This window comes from Varanus komodoensis, unplaced genomic scaffold (assembly GCF_004798865.1).
Source record: "Varanus komodoensis strain SLA01 unplaced genomic scaffold, ASM479886v1 scaffold41, whole genome shotgun sequence".
In the NCBI taxonomy this organism is placed as follows: domain Eukaryota; kingdom Metazoa; phylum Chordata; class Lepidosauria; order Squamata; family Varanidae; genus Varanus; species Varanus komodoensis.
In genome coordinates, this window is record NW_025335954.1 from 7,501,173 (window position 1) to 7,523,025 (window position 21,853).

The following is a 21,853-nucleotide window of genomic DNA, read 5'->3' on the forward strand; positions in this document are numbered from 1 at the left end:
AGAGGTCAGGAGGTGGAGAAGACGGTGAGGCAAGTCTCATTGGGGTTGAAACAGTCTGTTGAACCACAACTGGAGTGGTCTCATCCGTAGCCTGGCGTGGGGAACTGTAGCAACTGTAGAGGCCATGCGGCCGAGAAGTTTCTGCACCGAGAGTGCTGGAACAGCTCTGTCCATGTGGATTCCACAGATCGATGAACACAGATTGTCCTGCCGACTCTGTGGGAGGAAGGCTCTCTCCAGCATGGAATCGAGATGGACTCCAATGAAGTCGATGACCTGTGAGGGAGCAAGGCACGATTTCTCATGGTTAATGCATAGTCCCAAATTGTCCAAGAGTGTACAAGTACTTTGAAGGGCTGACCGAAGGCCTTCCTTAGACGGGGAGATGATCAGCCAGTCATTCAGGTAGGGGTACACTTGAATCCCTTGGAGCCGAAGATGCACGCACACCGGGGCCATACATTTTGTAAAAACCCGGGGGTCGTAGCCAGCCCAAACGGCAAGATGTTGTACTTGAACAGGTTGGAACCAACTGTGAACCGAAGAAGACGCCTGTGGGACGGATGAATGGCAATATGAAAATAGGTATCTTTCAAGTCCAGAGAAGCGAACCAATCCTCTCCCCAAAGCAACGAAAGGATATTTTGGAGGATGGTCATCCAAATTTTTTTGGTTTTGATTAACCTATTGATGCCACGTAGGTCCAAAATCGGATGAAGACCGCCATCACGTTTAGGGACCATGAAATATCTAGAGCAGAAGCCATGGAGCCCCTCGGAGCATGTAATCTGTTGAATCGCTCCTTTACAAAGAAGCTGCTGGACTTCATCAACGAGAACTTCGTCAACATGATGAGTAAGGCATAAATCAGATCAGTCCAGGCGGGGGCACAGTATCGAACTCAATTCTGTATCCGTGCTGTATGATGGATAAAACCCACTGATCAGATGTGATGGACTCCCAAATGGGGAGTCGACTTTGCAGCCGATCCCCAAAAGGAAGAGGGGAAGATGGGTTGAGGAGGAGAGGAGAGGTTCACTCATCCCATCAATGCTGACGTTTGTCATAGTCGGGATGACGATGGTTCTGCTGGAAGCATTGTTGTTGTTGCTTCTGACGCTGTTGGTGGGGCTGGAACTGCTGACGGCCTGTAAATTGCGAATACAGCTGGTATCTGTAGGATGAATGAGACCAAGACCACTTATGGCACAATTGATTCGGGACCTCCATCTGATGAGCTGTAACCCTGGACTCATGGATGGTCTTCATCTTGTGATCCGTCCGCACGTTGAAGAGCCCTGAACCGTAGAAGTGCATCTCTTCAATCTGGCGTTTTATTACGTCCGGAAAGTTGCAATTCCGGAGCCAGGCAAGACAATGGAGGGACACGGCACCGACAAGAGCTCTAGAGTCGGAGTCGACATGGTGTCTCGCTGTGGAAAGCTGCTGGGCTGCCACCTGCATGGCCTCTTTAATGAAGATTCTGGCCAGGTCTTTCTGCTGGTCTGGAAGTGAAGCCGTAATATTTTCTAGCTTCTGCATAAGAAAATATTGGTGCCGAGCCAGCGTGGCCTCATAATTAGAAATGCGGAGGCCAAGTCCTGCAGTGGCATAGATCCGGCGGACCAACATGTCAACCTTACGGCCCTCCTTATCGTGGGGGGTAGTGTGTCCCCTCGATTCACGTCCTTGGGATGACTCAACAACTATTGAGTTCAGTTTCAGATGATGAAGGAGGAATGAAATATCCTGCTCACGGACTCGATACATGGCCTCATATCTCTGCGAAGTGGGTTGAGGCTGATTAGGATAGTTCCATGGTTCCATCATTGCCTGCCCAAGTGTGGTGATTAGTGGCAAGATGATGGCGGCAGACTGTTCACCTTTGACAATATTGTAAAACTTGTCGATATTGGGATCGAAGCAGTGCTGAGCCTCTATCTCAAGTGACCTCATAAGCCTTGCCATCAGTTCCCCAAAGGTTACATAGGGTTCCTTTGGTGAGTTGGGGCCCTATGTAGAAATCACCACGTCTGGTGAAGTCGAAGTCACTTCAGAGTCTTCCAAGTCCGAATCCTAGTGAGCCGGATTGGACGAGGTGTCAATAGGCGAAGTGGGACGCCTGGACTGAGCCGCTCTCAAGGTCACAGGAGCATCTATCGGTACCGGAGAGAGGGTACGATCGTGCACCGACAGGTAGTAACTGTAGGGTGGATAATCATCCCATGCCTCACAATGAGATAGCCTATGGGCTGCACCCATTCTTCCGAGGGACAACCGGAGGTGCATTGCTGCTATCGCACCTGCTGAGAAGCAGCCTTTGGGGAAGGCTCGAGTGATGGTTGTAGAGTAGGTGAACAAGCCAATGGAGGAGAGTCACGAATCTCTCCTTCGGAGAACGTCCCATTGCTCAGGGGAAGACTGGACCGAAGATGAGATCTGTCTTGGAGACCCAGGCAGGGTCACTTGCACGGCCAACTGGAGGGCCAGTCCGGTTGGCGTTGATACCGAGACAGCCGTCAGAATCGACAGGGCGGACAAACTTGAATCACGGTGCCTGGGATGATCGGGTTTCTTAGGCTTACGAGCCAACTTCTCTGTGTTGTCCTTCTTAGGCTTTTTATGACCTGAGGATTTGTCGGATCTGCTATGCTTCCTCTTCTCCTTTTGTTTGTGTGGAGATGAAGAGGAGCGTTGACCCTCTGGCACAGAAGTACCATCAGCCAACAGGCGGGGGAGAGGTGTGGTGGAAGCGGAGGACGGAGGAACAGATTTGCCCGCCAGCTGGTCAGATTGTAGCAGGGCTTAGTCCCACAAGAGTTTGCGCAGGCGATTCTCTCGATTTTTTCTCGCCTGCTTGGTAAAGGCCTGGCAATGGCCGCATTTATCAGTTCTGTGTCCTTCTCCAAGGCAGAGAAGGCACAGGTCGTGCGAGTCAGTCCATTTTGGACCGGCACTGAGAGCACTTGTGGAAAGCCATACACTGCGCCATCGAGGAAGTACAAGAGAATAGTAAAGTAGATAGAACAGAGAGGTGTTTTGGGGTTTTTTTTGGAAACAGGGAAAAGGCTCGAGGCACAGCAAACGGCGGTCACAAGAAGACTGAGGAAATGGCAGGCAGTCCGCCTTTTTATACCCTTTGGGGGGAGGGGTGCGGAGTTCCCACCAAAACCATTAAGCTTTTGAATCTTTCCGGCCATAGGCACTGCACAGGCGTAGAATCCATATGTGTGATGCACAGAGGCCACAACGAAGAACTGGGCACATTCAAGACAGTGGGGAGGAAGGAGGAGGCTTGGTCCATATCCTAGGCTGGCTCAGCTGTTGGTCCCACTTGCTGCACCAACCTAACACTGTTTGCCAAAGAGGTGAAGAAATTCAGAACACTTTCCAGGCAACTCAAATGACTTGCCCTCAGTGCATTTCTCCAATTAAGGCAGGGGCTATCACCACATATTTGCCAGTGGATTCTGTGAGGCAAATGCATCATGTCAAGTCTACATCACCTGGAGAGCACCAGGCTGGTGGAGGAGGATATGAAGACATGATGATATTTGCAGTTTTATTTTCAATACCTTTCCTAATTATCTGCAACGTGGTATTCATTCTTTGTTTATCATTTTCCAACAAGACATGCTGTTTCATCTGCTTGCAGTGGTGAACGGGAAAGTAATCTCATTGAAATGTGTTTATTTATATGCTGTTCTTCATTTATTATGTATTAATGCGCTTATGCCTCCACTCTTCAGCCAAAAAGGCAACTAAAGTGGGTTAGCTACAATCAGTGTCACTTAAGACAGCCACTTATGGCAGGATTTCAATCTAAGATACAACAAAAAAGGAAGAAGAAATGGGAAGGGAAGGGGAAAACAAGCAATCTCAGACACTATCTTTGAGACTTAAATATTAGTTCCTATAATGGGAAGACTCCAACAAAGGAAAAGCCTGATTTAGCTGAGCTAATGAAGTGGCCTTGCTTCCTTTCTCTTGCTCTTCTTTGGCCTGATGGATTGGCTGCTGCTAGGTAACAGTTGAAGAAAGTCAGGTTACTTACCTGTAACTGTCATTCTTCGAGTGGTCATCTGTGCAGTCACACAAAATGGGTACTGTGCCTGCGCAGAGCCTGTTGCCAGCCAAAATACCCAAGCTGCAACGGTTTTTGGCGGGATCTCTGCACCCCTCCCCCTTGGTGCTATATAAGGCGGAGCACCCGCCATTTTCTTCAGTCTCTGGAGACCGGTAGATCACCCCCTAGCGGAGCGTACCACTCATCAGAAAAGTCATTAGAAAGACTACTGTCCCGTCCCTCGACACCGAGTGGGGCCTGAGGGCAGGTTGTGCGACTGCACAGATGACCACTCGAAGAACGACAGTTACAGGTAAGTAACCTGACTTTCTTCTTCGTGATCTTTGTGCATCACACATAATGGGTGACTAATAAGCTTCACTCACCAGAGGTGGGTCAGTGTCCTCAGTGAAGGATGGATGATAGGATGGCCCGTCCAAAGGAGCCGCCCTACCTGGCCCGGACATCAAGCCTGTAGTGTTTGGTAAAGGTGCAGGGAGTTGTCCATGTAGCCGCTTTACAGATATCCAGCAGCGGAACGCCTGACAAGAAGGCTGACGAGGCTGCCATGGCCCTAGTGGAATGGCCCCTGGGCGTCACAGGAAGGTCCATTTTCGCCAGTTTATAGGCCAGTTCAATAGTCTGGACTATCCATTTTGATAGTCTCTGTGCAGAAAGATGCGTGCCTTTATCAGGGTCGGAGTACCTGATGAACAGACGTCTAGTCTTTCTGGAGCTTTCTGTACATGACCGATAGAAAGCTAAACATCGGCGCACATCCAGGGAGTGAAGAGATTTCTCCATTGGCGTGGACGGGGATGGGAAGAATGCTGGAAGCAGAATGTCCTGGTTGATGTGGAATGGTGTGGCCACCTTGGGGAGGAACGCCAGATCAGTATGGAGCACTACTTTCTCCTTATGGAAATTAAGATAAGGTGGATCCACGTGAAGGGCAGATAGTTCACTTGCCCTTCTCACTGATGTTATGGCAACCAAGAAGGCTACTTTCCAAGACAGCAGTCTCAGGTCCGTCGTCGTGAGAGGTTCGAAGGGAGCTCTAGTGAGTTCGTGAAGGACTACAGACTCCAAGTTAGTACCGATGGTCGGATTGGAGGTTGGAGGTTTTGTAGTCCCTTAAGGAATCGCCGGATGAGTGCATGGGAGAACACAGATGAACCCGAAAGGGAACCACGGAAGTGTGATATAGCTGCAATATAGACTTTAATCGATGTAGGTTTTAGTCCCAACTGATGTAGAGAGAGCAGAAAGTGGAGGATATTATCAATGGAAGCTAATTCTGGGTTAAAATGATTCGTTTCTGCAAACGCGGTAAAGCGTTTCCATTTCGCCTCATACGACGGTCGAAGGGCAGATTGTAAGATAAAGTCGAGCTCTCGCCATGATGTAGCATCTGAAGCTAATCGGGCAGGTTCTCCTGGTACCGACTGACATTCTGGCGTCGGGACCGAGGAGTTTTGTGGAAGCAAGTCAGGATCGACCATGACAGCTGGTGCAGGAGCCACACAGTAAGATTGAGGGTATTGAGGTCGGGGTGAAGGATTGTCCCCTTCCCCTGCGAAATCAGGTGGGGAATTCGTGGCAGGTGACAGAACATGTGTCTTGACAGCCTGAGAGCAGTCGAGAACCAGGGCTGGCGGGGCCACCACGGAGTAATGAGAATCAGGTGTGCCCGGTCCCAAGCAGCTTTCTTCAGAGCGCGAGTGATCAATGGGATTGCTGGATAAGCGTGCAGGAATGAATCCGACCAACTCACCATTAATGTGTCCCCTAATGAGTTCGGACCGATTCCCGCCCTGGAACAGTAGGTCACGCACTTCGAATTCGACGCTGTCATGAACAGGTCTAGAGTTGGGGTACCCCACCGGGTAAAAAGATCTCCGCACACTCGATCGTCCAGTTCCCACTCGTGGGTTGACGACATCTTCCTGCTCAGGGTGTCTGCCTCCTGGTTGTGAATCCCCGCAAGATGGATTGCCATTAGCGAAATCTCCCTGGGGATACACCAATCCCGTATCTGCATGGATAGCTGAGCTAACGGTACTGATTTCGTACCGCCCTGTTTGTTCAGGTAAAATACGGTAACCGTGTTGTCGGAGGCTTACCTGTACTGACCGGTTTTGAAGCGTGGGCTCGAATGATCGTAGCGCTTTGAACACTGCCAGTAACTCGAGGAAGTTGATGTGATTTACTCTCTCATGTGCTTGCCAGGTGCCTTGCGTCCGTAAGTTGGAGCAGTGTGCTCCCCATCCTGTGAGGGACGCATCGGTGTGGAGCGAGATGGAAGGCTGTTGCTGGTGAAATGGGAAGCCAACCGTGAGATTTTCTGGGTCCATCCACCAAGTTAGCGTCTGGCGAACTGAAGTGGGTGGAAGAAGCAGCTGTCTTGGCAAATTGTGGAGGGGCTGAAAGGGCACGTTGAACCACAGCTGAAGTGGCCGCATTCGAAGTCTGGCATTGGGAACTACGATGATTGTGGATGCCATATGGCCCAACAGTTTTTGTATGAGTAATGCCTGAACTCGTCCGCTTCTTTGGACCCAATGGGCTATTGAGCAAAGTCTGTCCATACGGGTTCATGGTAAATATGCCCGGGCTCGAACCAAATTGAGTTGTGCCCCTATAAACTCGATGACCTGTGAAGGAGTGAGACAGGATTTCTCAGTATTAATAAGGAGTCCCAAGTCTTCCAGAAGAGCGCATGTGGCGTGAACATCTGTTACAAGTCGGTCCCGAGAAGAAGAAACTATAAGCCAATAGTCCAAATATGGGTAAATTTGGAGTCCTCGGCAAAGGTGAGCACATATCAGAGCTATGCATTTTGTGAATACCCTAGGAGCTGTGGCAAGTCCGAAAGGGAGTACATTATATTCAAAAATGTTGGGACCGACCATGAATCGGAGAAACCGCCTAAAAAACGGGTGGATGCCGATATGAAAATAGGCATCCTTCAAGTCGATAGACGCAAACCAATAATCTCTAGCAGGGGGATAATGTTTTGTAGGGTGGTCATATGGAATTTTCTAGTTGTGATAAAGGCGTTAACGCCTCTTAGATCGAGTATGGGGTGTAAGTCACCATCTCTCTTCGGTACCGTGAAATATATCGAGTAGAAACTGCAGAGTTCATCAGAGTGCAAAATTTGGCGGATTGCTCCCTTCTAGAGTAATTGAGATACTTCTTCTCTAAGAATTTTTGATGGTGCAGTGTATGAGATCGGTCCTGAAGGAGGAACAACATCGAACTCGATTCTGTATCCAGATTCAACTATGGAGAGGACCCATTTGTCAGAAGTGATGGTCTCCCAAAGAGGGAGTCGGCTTTGTAGCCGGCTTCCGTAGGGAGGGGAGAGGGGTGTAGAAGGAGAGAGAAGATGGGTTCGCGGTGCCCGTCAACGCTGCCTCTTATCAGCAGGCTGGCGACGGCAGCCCTGTTGATATTGGGCAGCCGGTTGCGAGCGGTTTCGCTGTTGCCGCAGAGGAAACTGTTACTGGTGTGGCTGGTACCGAGGGTACGGCTGGTATCTATGATATCTAGGCTGCTGCCACTTACAACGGTTCAAGCCGGTGATTTCCATTTTCCTGGCAGTGGCTCGAGCATTATAGATATGCTCGAGCTTGTGGTCCATCCGATCATGGAAGAGGCCCGAACTGTCGAACAGCATTCCTTCGATCCATTTCTTAGTTTCTTCTGGGAAGTTGCACGAACGTAGCCAGGCATGCCTCCGGAGAGCAACCGAGCCCACTAGGGCACGAGAATCACAGTCAACATGACGGTGGGCTGTGGTGAGCTGCTGTATCGCCAGCTGCATCGCCTCTCGAATGAAAACATGGGCGAGATCACGTTGTTGTTCTGGGATGGATGAGGTAATCGAGTCCAGTCGCTGCATCAGAAAGTGCTGATACCTCGTCATCGTTGCTTCGTAATTTGAAATTCTCAGGCCCAGTCCCATTGCTGCGTAAATTCACCTCGCCATGAGGTCGATTTTCCACCCTTCTCTATCCTTGGGGGCCAAGTGTTCTCTATTGTCCTGCCCTTGAGATGATTCGACTACAATCGAATTGGGCTTTGGGTGTCACAGAAGGAATGTCCTGTTCTCTGACCTTGTACATGGACTCATACCTCCGTGAGGTCGACTGAGGTTGGTTGAAGGTCCATGTCTCTTCCATAGCCTCCCGCAAAGTAATAATCAACGGAACGGTGATTGACGATGACTGTTCTTTGCGGACAATGTCATAGAAGCTGTCCTTATTTGTATTTGGTTGATGCTCAACCTCTATCTCCAAAGCTCTTGTGAGTCGGCCCACAAGCTCCCCAAAGGTAGCGTAGGACTCCTCTGGCGACCCAGGTCCCTGGGTGGAGATGACTGCCGCCGGAGATGTAGAACAGTCATTGGAGTCCTCTGATTCGGAATCATATGGATAGGGCGGACTAGAGGATGAATGCGCCGGAGAAGGAGGATGGTGGGAGGTTGTCGGGGCCAAGGTAGATGGAGCCCTCTCTCTAGATTGTTGGGACCGACAGGCGTCATCCCTAGGCATGTAGTAGCCCAACGGGGGTGGCCCCCAGTATTGAGGCTGAGATGCGTCTGGTCCTTCATACGGGATCAGAACCCATGACCTAGTGGATTGTCCCCATGAATGCCATTGTCTGTCGGGTTCAACGCCAAAGTCCTCCTGGAAGCCTCCGGGGAGGATGGCATTGGGGTTGGTGAACGGGCCGGTTGGCGGCATGGCAAGGACCTCGGGGGGGAATCACGGATCTCCCCGTCAGACTTCGACCCGTGAACGATCGGTTCGGGTGGATGTAGCATAATCGGATCCACAGGCTCAACCCTCTGTGGAGATCCCAGCGGCGTAACTTGCATCATTTCTCTCGGCATCGGTGCCGAGGTTGTCGGGACTGAAAGTGCTGTCGGGACCGGTAAGACAGTCGGGTCCAAGTTGCTTCACAGTTCCGGAGTGGATCTGCGCTTCTTAGTGGCCTTGCCCGACTTGTCCTTTTTGGCCTTTTTCAAGACTAACGGATCCCCGTGGTCAGAATGCTTCCGTTTCTCCTTTTGTTTACGCAGAGAGTGGGAGAAGCGAGAGATCTCCTCGGAAGCCGCTCCCCCGGATGGTCGAGGGGAGGTTACCATGGAAGACCCAGCCGACATAGATTGAGTGGCAAGCTCATCAGAGGCCTGCAAAGCTTGATCCCAGAGGATCTTTCTCAGCCTGTCCTCTCGATTTTTCCTGGCCTGTTTGTAAAGGCCAGGCAATGTCTGCACTTATCTGTGCAATGCCCTTCTCCTAAACAAAGGAGGCAGAGCTCGTGAAGGTCTGCCGGGGACATTTTAGCCCCACATTTCAAACACTTTCGAAACGCCGCACTTTGAGCCATCGCTGAAGGGATAGCAAGGTAAGAGAAGAAAGAGAATACACTAACTATATATTATTATGATTATGATTATACATAGAAAGAGGAAAGAATTAACTGGAAACAAGGAGAAGTAACTTGGATGCAACTGGGAGAAAAAAATGATTAGAACAAACAGATACGAAAAGACAAGGTAATGGCTCGAGGCAATGCGATTAGCGGTCGAAAGAAGACTGAGGAAAATGGCGGGCACTCCGCCTTATATAGCACCAAGGGGGAGGGGTGCGGAGTTCCCGCCAAAAACTGTTGCAGCTTGGGTATTCTGGCCAGCAACAGGCTCTGCACAGGTGCAGTACCCATTATATATGATGCACAGAGACCACGAAGAACTATGAAAATACCTACATCTTTAGTCAATGCCTGTCTCACAGCGGTGTTAATGCCCATTTGGGAACTTAACACCAGTAAAGGTTTGGACATAAAGGTCACAGGAAAAGAGTGTCTTCATTAGGACCAATATTGCCCAAAACTTGTCAGAAAACCATAAACTAACCAACTTTTAAGGCCTGAACTTAAATTGGTCTACACAAGTCAGCAGTGTTAAGTTCATCCGAGTCATTGGTTCTGCAACACAGAGTATAATTGGGATTTACAGGAGTTTGCGTGCAAATGCTTGTCTATATGGTTTTTCTGTTTTCACAGTTTTGACACACACCCAACTTTCTCCCCACTTCCCTACCCTGGCTTCCTTAATCTCCAAATTCTGTGTGATGCAGATCTGGCCTGTCAGCACAAGAACAGGGCAGAAAAGCTCTGTCTTCTGGGGCTGCTAGCTGGTCCTTTCTCACACCACTACCGCACCGGACCCAGCGCCTCCTTATCTCTCTTGCAAGGGAAGAAGACAGTTTTATGAGGTTCAGAATTGGAGGCATCCTCAGTGAATATCAAGGAGCCCCAAGCAACAACAGTTTTGCTGATGATTCCATAGGCCAGGAGAACATTTTTCTTTTTCCAGGGCCCCAATTCTGAAAAAGCTCTCTTCTGTAAGCTAAAAAATTATAAGGACCGCTTGGGACTTGGACTAGTATCCAGTGGGGTGCCTGAACCCCTAGCTACGAGTCCTTTCTGCCTCAATGACTCCATAAACACTTACACAATGAAGATTTAGCACTTCTTAGAGGAAACCCAAAAAGAGAAGTAGGCAGAGTTCCCTTCTGCAAGGTCTGCCAACCTGCCTCCTTCCATAAATGAGTGTTTCTGCTCACTTGGGGTTGTACCCAAAAGCACTAAATCACTGTCCCTGGAGGTGGACACTTACCCAATCAAATTGGTGGGGCTTAAGAGCACTGGTGGGGTTGTAAGTTCCTCAGTGGACACTAGCGAAATGGTAGAGTTGTTTTAGAAGTACTGATCATGTTTGCACATGGAAATGAACACCATAAGCATGGAATGCTACTTCCTCAAATTCAATTGTTTTTCATACTCCCTTAATCTCTAATGTTACAGTAGCTAGAGAAGGTGCATTTAAATGCTATCTTTTAAACTCCCTGTTTGACTGAACTGCTTAAACACCACATTTCAAGTCAGGGCCAGGGGACCCTCTGGAACAAATCTGGAGAGCATGCAGTGGACTGCATCAGGGAGGAGAGAATGAGAAAATCTCATTCTGCAAGCAGCTGGCAGAACTAGGATTCCGGATTCAACCCACACAGCAACAAAGGAGCCATATTCCTCATGATAAGCTGCATGATCTATATAACCTCATATGTCCACTAAGCCTAAACTCATACAAAATTCTGCTTTTGCAAACGTTTCAGTATCCAACATGGTGCAAGTATTACTATAACCAATCTATGCTCCTCAGCAACTGCCCAGGCTAGTGATCTATACACATAAGGGGCATGAAGTCTGAAGAGGGACCATGCACAAAGGAGTACATGAGGCTGATCTGTATGGCATCAGAGCCTTTTCCATGCAGCCCAGTATTATCAACATTGACTGTCAGTGGCTCTCCATGGAGCATCCTTTCCTAGCCCTACCTGGGGATGCAAGGAATCGAACCAGGGACCTTCTGCAAGCAAAGCAGGGGCTCTGCCACTGAGCCACAGCCACTCCCCTCTATACATGCTACTTCTGTATTTATAGAAATTGAAAAATGCCATTTTCCTAATCAGAGAGGTATTTGCTGTGATTTTCTGTGAGTCCCTACATCAGGTGCAGGGGAAAACCAACATGAACATTTACCCCCTTGGATCTGCTCTACAATTTAGAGGTAAACCAAGATCATTTGGAATATGTCTTTGTCTTGCCACAACAACAGGCTACCACAGATAATCAGAGGCACAAGCAGTGCTTTTTTTGTCACAGAACGCACCAGAACAGAGTTCCGGCACCTTTTTTCAACAGATTTTCCAAATTTTAAAAGTAACTTTTGAAAATTTGATGTTTGGTCCACGCGGATTTGAATCGCCCTGTTGAGCATAGCAGGTCGGCAGCAAAATCATTAAAACGGTGCATGCGGGCTGCTTGTGTGTCGAATCCGATGCATATGTACTTCATCCGCGCTGGTTGTGATGGCGCTGCTCGGCTTGTGATTGGTCATGTGGTCGCACGCTAAGTGCTTACTGCGGGCGACAACCGTTATGTTTCGTTACACAGCTGACGTGTGTGGATGTGTGTACAGTGATTGACTACATGTGAAAGGTAAATAATTTCATGAGTTCCGGCACCTTTTTTGTTACAAAAAAAGCACTGGGCACAAGAAACACTTAACTCATGGCATCTGTCAAGTATTTCACACTGACATGCTGCTCTGGAGAAATCTGACACACATCCAGGAAGGAGAATTTCCTTTCTTATTGTAATCAGAAATTAATTGCTCTAAGGCAAAGTGTGAGAAATGTTTAGCTCCTATTTCTTCAGAGATATTTGCCCCAAACTACAAGCGAGAACATAAAGAGTCCTCCTGGGTCAGACCAAATGTCTATCTTGCTTCTCACAGTGACCAACCAGATGCCTTTAGGAAGGGGAGAAGCAGGGCAAGAGGTCAAAGGCCCTCTCCTGCTGTTATTCCATAGGACCTAATATTGGCAGGCATATTCCTTCTGCTATTAGAGATAGCCAATGGCTATTATAACTAGTAGGCATGAGTAGCCTTAACATCCAGGAATTTGTCCAATCCCCCTTTAAAGCCAGCCATGCTAGAAGTCTTGAAAACCATTCATGTTGGTGGCCATCACTACATCTTGCAGCATTGAATTCTAAAGTTCAACAATGCCCTCTGTTAAATTGTAATTTAGGCTGTCTGCCCTGATTCTCACGCAATTCAGCTTCACTGGGTGATCCCAGGAGTTTCTAATATTATAACCGGAGGTATGAAAATAGCTTTCTTCTCCATTTTCTCCAGACCATGCACAATTTTATTATTTATTTATTTATTTATTTATTTAGGAGACTTCTATGCCGCTCCATTCGCCAAAGCCTCGGGGAGGCTCACAATAATAAACACAATATAAAAACAATACAATTCAAGTTGACCTGGCAAAGAATAAAATAAATAAATAAATAATATTAACAATTAAAATGACGCTTGAATAAAAACATCTTCGCCTGGCGCGGAAAAACAAATAACGACGGCACCAGGCGGACCTCTCTGGGGAGCGCATTCCATAGATTGGGCACCACCGCAGAGAAAGCCCTCCTCCGAGTACTTACCATCCTAATATCCTTCACGGAGGGTTCCCAGAGAAGGGCCTCTCCCGCTGATCTCAAGGGGCGGGCGGGCATATATGGACGTAAGCGCTCCTTCAGGTAAATGTTATACATCTCTACCATGTTCCCTTTATTCACCTCATTCCAAAATTTAAAACCCCAAGCCCTGTAAATTTTCCTCGTAACAGAGTCACATTATCTCCAACCATCTGAGTCAAACTTTTCTGCACCTTTTCCAGTTCCACAATAGAGCAGAAAGCCAAGTGCACCAACCCAAATTATACACTGTGTTTCAATGATGGTCACATCATTGGTCACACACGGATATGTATAAAGCAAATGTGGCTGGCTGGGGACAATGGGAATTTTACTCCAACATGTCTCAAGGACACCAGTTTGGGGGCAGCTGATATAAAAGCAAGATGGTACTCACAGTTTTACTTTCAATCCTTTTCCTAACTATCTCTAACATGGAATTCAGTGCTTTGATTCTTCTTTGGCAAGACCTGCCCTTCTCTATATGCAAGATAATTTTGTTTTTTATGCTTTCCACCATTTACTTGGAATGGATATTAAGCCAGCTGATCTATAATTTCCTTAAATCCCTTTTTAAAAATTGGCAATACACAGGCCACTGGATAATCCTTAAATACAGAAACCAATCATATGGACAAGTTACATACGTTTCTTAGAGGATCAACATTTTCACATTCAAGTTTTTAAAGAACTCTTGGGTGGATGCTGTCCAGACCTAGACAGTTGTAAATTTTTAATCTGTCAAAAAGGTACAGTAGTTCATCTCTTGTCAGCACTACTTGCCTCTGTTCCTCAGACTCCCCTTCTTAGAAGTGTTAATTCAGGAATGGGCAGCCAGCACTGCACCTTCCACAGTGAAGACAGAGGCAGCAAATCCATTCAGTTTCTCTGCAATCTCCTTTTTCTTATTAAGTCACATCCTTAATTCACTCGTCATACAGTTACTTCTCTGGCTGGTTTCCTACTTTGGACGTATTCGAAGAATATCTTATTGCTCATCTTAATCTTTTTAATACCAGGTTCTGTCACTGTCAGCTTGCATTTCTTCTGCCAAAGTTTATGCTACTTTCTGACCTAGTTCACGCAAGATTTCCATTTTCTGAAGGAAGCCTTCTTGCTTCAAATGGCTTCTGTACCTCTGTATCTTAACCATATTGGCATATGCTTGGACTTGGTAGTATCTTTTCTGATTTGAGGTATACATTCTGGATTATCTTCTTTTTATGGTGCATACTCAATACCCTACCCCTGAGAAAAAAATTGACCCTCTCAACTTTTCCTTTCAATTTCCTTTTTACCAATTTCCCTCAATTCCAGAGAAGTTTCCTGAACAGGACTCTGTTCAAGGTAAGTGATGCCATGCAATATGGCCATCAAATTCCAGCCTCAAAGTTGCAGGGTCTAGTTTTATGTAAATATAGACATTTCTTTTAGGCAATAACTACACTGTTGGTGTATAATGCTCCACCAATAAATAGCAAGATCAACAGTTATTTGCTGACTTTTTATTGTTATTTTTGTCTGCAGGCTAGAAAAAACAACTGGACCTTTTCTTTTCCTTTCAAGAAATTAAAAGGCATTAACTCCTGCTTCCACAATACCTGTTCAATGGACAGAGAATTCTTAGCGCCAAGCTGTTTCACCCACATATAATGTTGCCTTACTTTTACACATCATCTTGATTTTAGTATTTGAGATTGGAAAATGCCATAGAAGTTGAGAGGGCTAACCAGGGCACCAAGATAGGAACTGTTTCACACCATGTCATATGAACAGCTGTGCTAAAGAATGAGTAAGGCACTATTGTGTCAAATGTGAGGACTGAAAAAGAATGAAACCAGAAGCCCTGGGTGTCCATAGCTGCATGTACACTGTCCTCTCAGCAGCCACAGGAGAAATGGCCATTAAAGGTAGTGTATATACACTTTGAACTGGACAATATGACCAAGCACAGAATCCCGGGGAAGGACTGAAAGGACTTTCCAAGAGTATGCAAAACCTCTAAATGCTTCAGCTATGGGTGGTACAGATATGAAAACAATACTAACAACAACAAAAATTCATTTTCTAATGCAGGAATCCTCTGAAGGAGGATCTCCAGGTGTTTTAGACCTCATCACCCAGGATCCCCTAACAGCATAGCTAATGGAATGCTATTAGCCCAGCATAGCCCAAAATATCTCAAGACCTCCTTTCTGCCTATACCTGTTCTAAGACACATCTATTTTATTTTATTAGACCAAAAATGCTGAAGCCCTAGACTAAAATAATCTTTAGCTCTCTTAGTCTTCCCATAGTATTTCATTTCTCAGTGAGAAGCAAACATTCTTAACTGTCATGATATTGTACAGTGTTGTTGCTATTTTAACTATCAACATGCACAAGTGCAAAGATTTAGGTCAAAAACCCCAACCACTGGTTCAGGGGCCAAATCAATCCCTCCTGGAGGCCAATCTGGCCCACTCAGGTTACCTAGAAGATCATGCCCCCCTTTTCCTGGCCCCAACTGCCAACCATATGGGGGCTTCCAGGTTTTGTTAATTTTTCCTCCATTCTGAAAGGATGAAACACTTTGCCTAAGCTTCAGTTACTTAGAGCGTTAAACTAAAACATGCTGGGGTCCAGCTCTCGCACATAACTGGCTGCTCCAATAGATTCATCTAATTCTGAAGAAGAGGTAGAGGGGACAAGTTGGCAGTTTCAAGGTTACCTACTGAAATTCTCAGGCAGAGCGACTTGGAAAAGGAGGCAGGTATTTCAGAGCAGCAGGGGATGAGATGGAGGGGGAGTTTCTCAACCCTGTCAGGAGATACAGGCTGTAAGGATCAGGGCCTGAGTAACCCTGCAATTGCCCACAGAACCAGGAACACCTTTGTGGGTATTTGCAGGAAACACCTTGCGGAGCAGATGCACAGTGCAGCTGGAGCCTCTGAAGACCAGCAACTTCCCTGCCACAGCAATGCAAGTTGTCCTGGTGACTCCTGGTGTCTCGCTATGCCTTGCTCAAGCCCTGCTCCAGTGTGTACCTGCCTCACTCCAGCCTGTGCCCTTTTCTGCTCTTCCTGTCTTTCCCGAGTTGACTGCTTGCTCTAGCCTACTACAACCCTGGTAGCAATGTCTCTCCAGTAAACTGACCCCAGAACTGTGCTCTGACACACTATGTGTGTGCGCGCAAACTTGGACTGCTCCCCTCTGTGCATTTGGCCTGGACCTGCTGACTTGCCCCTAGCCTCTGGCCCATAGTAAGCTCCAGACTAGGCCTGAGCTCATGCCCTGGACCCGGCATTCTGCCCTTCCCTGCTGCTGCCCACAGCCCAGCCCTCACACAGGCAAAGCAAGTAAGCCAGTAGTGCCCAATGCTCCCACCATCAACCTCAAGTGGCTGCGACTACCCTGAGGACCGAATCAGAAGCTTTCCAGTAAAGGGAGGGAAGGAGGGGAAGTTTCGGTTTGGATTCTCCTTTTCATGTGGGCAGATACTTCTCCCACCGCTCAAGGAGAACGCAACTTTGATCTATACTGTTTTGTAACCTGTGAAGTTTTAATCAAAGGACTGTGTTTCTAAAGTCTCACCTGAGTCTGCTGGAGAGGAAAAGGGGCGAGAGGGGAGAGGCCTGCTCACAACAGGTATTCTGTTGCTGCCCCTTTTGCTTTTGCCCCTCCCTGTCCCCAGCATGTAGCCTCCCCAAAGCTCTAGCTCTTGGGCAGCAAGGGCTTTGCCCCTGACTTAAGTAGTCACTGGAGGCCCTACTCTATAGTAGGGCAAGGAATTACACAGGAGGGGGCTCTTCCAGGAATTGCATCCAGGCTCTAGAACTCTCCCTCCTCAAGACTCTTTATGGAATCTCTTCATTTTGGTTTTCTAGTGAAAGGTAATGGCATCTTTATTTCAGAGGTGTTTTGATGCTGTGGCACTTAATTTTTTTCTGCTGTTTTGTTGTTATTGATTTGAACTGTGATCCTAGCTTTCTACTTCGTTTCATGGTTCAGTTTGGCTGTTTTCATTTTATTGGTCATTCTGGGTGTTATATGGAGAAAAATGGAATGCAGATCCATTAATAAAAATAAATACAATAATGCACTTATTAAAAATAACTAGTTTTTGGGCTGGATCAAGCCCTTCAAGTTTGAGATGGAGAACTGTCTTTTCTGACAAGGTTCATTTTTTCTCAGAGCTAATTTTTATGTCGGACTAGATCCCAAAGACCCATTTCTCCCTCTTTCAAACAAATACTCCTCTCTCTCTGCTTTTAGTCCTCCTCCTTTCCCTCCATCCTGCAAGCTGTTTTATATTAAAATATGAGATTGTCTCATAATTGGCACAATAACTGAGCATTCTGATCTGGAAGAAGCTGCTTCCTGGCCACAAACAGAGCAATGGTATTGTCCTGCTGCTATCATCTCTGCAAGATTCCAAGATTCCATCTCTTCCAAGATTCCTATCAGCTGCCTTTTTTATTTTCACTTAATAGATTTTTCAGCCCATCTAGCAAGGGGACATTAGGATGTCTCTGGCACAGTTCTGAGATCAGAGCACTGTGTTCAATCTTGGAAAGGGATTTCCAAGTCATCCTATGGCCCCTCAGACACTCTGCAAGGACCACAGCATTACTCTCTAGCCATTCATTTTTGTTGTTTCTCTTCTATGTCAGGTGCTCAGTGTTGAGTCGTTATACATACAACCTCCAACCCCTAATTGTGGGGGCTATACTATTGATTGTAAAAGTACCTTTTAAGAATAAGTGGGCCAAAGGCTGTAAAAACTCTTAATTTTTTAAAAGGAGCTGAAAGTCAGCACAAAAACAGGTTTGTCATTTTCTAAGTAATAGCAAATACTCCTGGGAGACATGATGACAGTGGGAAGAAAGTTCTATCTTGTAAGGGTAGCAGCATGAAAAGCAAAATGACTGCTAATAATTATCCATGGTTTAAATAAAACTGGTAAGTGTAGGTGTGGGACTGATGACTAATCATGACTGTATCCAGTTTAATAGCCAGCTTTGCCTTCCCATTAATTTCTCAGTAGGAGAAAGTGCATTATCTGATAAAATCTATTCAAGATTTGTAACAAATCATTTCTCACTTACCTGATTAATGATAACATTAACCAAATGTGATTTTTAATGAAATTTCAAAAAAGAAATTTAATTTTAAAAAGAAAAGGAAGCATCCTTGTTTAATTTAAAAAAAAAAAAACTGTCCACGATTCACTTAAACTTAGTGACATGTCTAGATAATGCTGGAATGATTCAAAGCATTTTCTGATGTGTTTCCACTAATATAGAGAGATATGCATAGCAAGGAGATCTTCCTATAATGGCTCTATGGAAATATTTCCATTGAACCAAGACTGTTTCATGTGGTGGTGATCTATTTGTACAGGGCTTAAAATGAAACTTGTTCACATGCATCCACGCCTCATTTACATGTTTGGAGGGCCTGCTTCCCACGTGTCCTTGTTGCATTCATAGTTGGTCAATGGAAAAAATATGCAGCAAGCTATACTCTAGACCAAACTCAACATTAAGAAAACTAAGATCATGGCATCCAGTCCTCTCACTTCCTGGCAAATAGATGGGGAAGAAATAGAGGTAGAGATAGATTTTATCTTACTGGGCTCCAAGAGCACCACAGATGGGGACTGCAGCCAAGAAATTAAAAGAGGCTTGCTCCTGGGGAGGAAAGCTATGGCATATCTAGACAGCATACTAAAAAGCAGAGCCATCACCCTGCCAACAAAAGTGCGTATAGTCAAGGCTATGGTTTTCCCAGTTGCAATGTATGGCTGTGAAAGCTGGACCATAAAGAAGGCTGAGCGCTGAAGAACTGAGGCCATTGAATTGTGGTGCTGGAGGAGACTCCTGTGATTCCCTTGGACCGCAAGGCAATCAAACCGGTCAGTCCTAGAGGCGATCAACCCTGACTGCTCTTTAGAAGGCCAGATCCTGAAGATGAAACTCAAATACTTTGGCCACCTAATGAGAAGGAAGGACTCCCTGGAGAAGAACCTAATACTGCAAACAATAGATGGCAAAAGAAGGGGATGGCAGAGAATGAGGTGGCTGGATGGAGTCACTGAAGCAGTTGGTATGAGCTTGAGTGGACTGTGGGGGATGGTGGAGGACAGGAAGGCCTGGAGGAATGTTGTCCATGGGGTCACAAAGGGTCGGACACAACTTCACGACTAACAACAACAACAACAACAAGGCTTAGTTACTGGCAGTAAACTACAGAATGCTTGGGGGGTTTTTTGTTTTTTGTATTTTGGACTCACCTGTTTTATCTTTAGGTTCCACGTATGCCTGAAATGTACCCCCTCAGGCAGAAGGAGCTTTAATATCCTTGGTCTAGAGCATGGGTCCTCAAACTACAACCCATGGGACGGATCTGGCCTGCCATGGCCATCCATGCAGCCTGCGCCGCCGTTCGCCACCCACGCACGTGCTTGCTGCGCAGGTGGGGAGATGGTGGCTTGCTTGCTCGGAGATGATCTCCAAGCGAGCAATCCGCCGCCTGCCTCCTGTATGCATGTGCTCGCTGCTGCCTTGCAGCGTGGTGGGGGGGGTGGCTCGCTTGATCAGGAATGGTCTCCAAGTGAGCAAGTCACCTCGCGCACCCAATGGCACCCCCACCTCACCAGCCCCTGCATGTAGCCACCACCTTTCAACTGGCCCCCTATCGAAAAAGTTTGAGGAGCCCTGGTCTAGAGTATGTTGTTAGTTGTAAAGCTGTGTCCGACCCATCTTGACCCCATGGACAACATTCCTCCAGGCTTTCCTGTCCTCCACCATCCCCCACAGTCCACTCAAGCTCACACCGACTGCTTCAGTGACTCCATCTAGCCACCTCATTCTCTGCTGTCTCTTTCTCCTTTTGCCATCTATTGTACCCAGCATTAGGCGCTTCTCCAGGGAGTCCTTCCTTCTCATTAGGTAGCCAAAGTATTTGAGTTTCATCTTCGGGATCTGGTCTTCTAAAGAGCAGTCAGGACTGATCTCCTCTAGGACTGACTGGTTTGATCGCCAACTTTTGCGCTCTAGGTGAGGCATTTCATCATCTTAGAATAGGGGGAAAAGTGCACAAAAGCTGAGAAACTACCAAATGCTTGCTAGTCATGGGAAAGTGGGTTGGCCCAAGGAAAGGGTGTGTGGTCTTCTGGAGAATCCCAGAGGGCAGGACTGGGACACAAGAAGAGCCACAATTAGCCCCCAATTCTAAGGTTCCTCACTCTTCTCAAGACCAGGGAGCTTGGAACCTGTGCCAAAGTCTTTTTGCTTGCTCACTCACTTGGGCTGCTTGATGTTCTGCCCAACCTGCACATCATAAGGTTTGATCTATGTGTATAACTTTAACCTATTTATAAGCAGCTTGCAAAATTGGTTCTATTTCTATCTTGGGTCCAATGCATACACCTTTATTTTAATTTAGATTAGATTAGATTAGATTAGATTAGATTAGATTAGATTAGATTATTTACGTTCTAGTTTTAGGACAAAATCTTCCTGAAGCAGCTTGCAAAAATAAGCATAAAAGCCATGAATACATCACTGTGTATTTAAATAAGACACATCTGTTAAAACTTATTATTAGTCAAAAAAATCAAAGTCAATTGAGCATTTTTTTTAAGTTTTCAAGCTCTCTCTGACGTGAAGCAAATAGAGGGCATAGCAGGGCTCCACAGGAAAGGAATAATGGGGCCACCACTGTAAAGGCCCTGTCCATTGTACCTAACTACCTGATCTTTGATTAGTGGCAGGCCAGGGAAGAAGAGTTGCAACTGATGGTTTGCTTTAGTCAAAATTTGAAGGAAAAAAAAGTAAATCAGAGCACCTCTTCAGCCGGCGAAGTTCAATGGAAGCCAAAGTGTTTTGCTAACACTAGTTACATTCAGAGTGAGGGTGGGGCAGATTTTGCACATGCCTGCTATAATCTGAGGATGGAGTCTAAGTTACAGGCAGAAAACATGCCTTGCATGTAGAAGCTCTCAGGATCAGTCCTCACAAGTCCAGTTACAAGGAACTGTGTAGTACATGATTTTAAAAAAAAACTTTGCCTGCTATCCTGGATGGCCAATTCCAGAGTAGACACAACTGGTTGCTCTAGCAGAAAGCACCTTCTTAAGTCCCTTCAGCAGAGCAGAAGACCTTGAGAAGCTCCTTCCTAGAGACCTCCAGAAGGAATGCAGGGCAGGAATATCTCCAAAGTATAAGAAGCAGAAGCAGCAAGGGATTTTTCAGCTTAAAAAAACAAACCTAGTCCAGGTAGAGGACAAGCTAGCCCTGCTGCAGGAGATATTTTATTTTCAAGAAAAGGAATACGCTAAGAAATCAGGGGAAACATACACTCAGATGTTAGAGAGAAGAGATGCACTTCGCTTCCTTCAACTGTGGGGAGAAGAGACATTCCACAAGAACTATGGGGGATGTGGGTGGGGGAACATGACCTTCCTCAAATATCAAAATGATCACCTGGGCAATCTCCAGAACTGGATATTTATTATGCTACAAAGGAACTGGAAAAGGGGTGTGCTAATTTTCCAGTGAGGTCTACATCCTTGCTATCACATTAAAATCCCAATCAAGCAGAAAGAGCTTCATACATCCAGGAAACACATGCCATACAAATCCCCCGAGTGTGTGCCACTTCAGAAGGGAGGCAAGGGAC

At 46.5% G+C, this 21,853-nt stretch overlaps 1 protein-coding gene across 7 annotated transcripts in view; it reads right to left on the reverse strand.

The window, feature by feature from the left end:
* Positions 1–21,853, reverse strand: part of LRP1 (LDL receptor related protein 1) — a 405,127-nt gene that overhangs the window by 289,020 nt on the left and 94,254 nt on the right. The gene's annotated exons all lie outside the window — the stretch shown is intronic.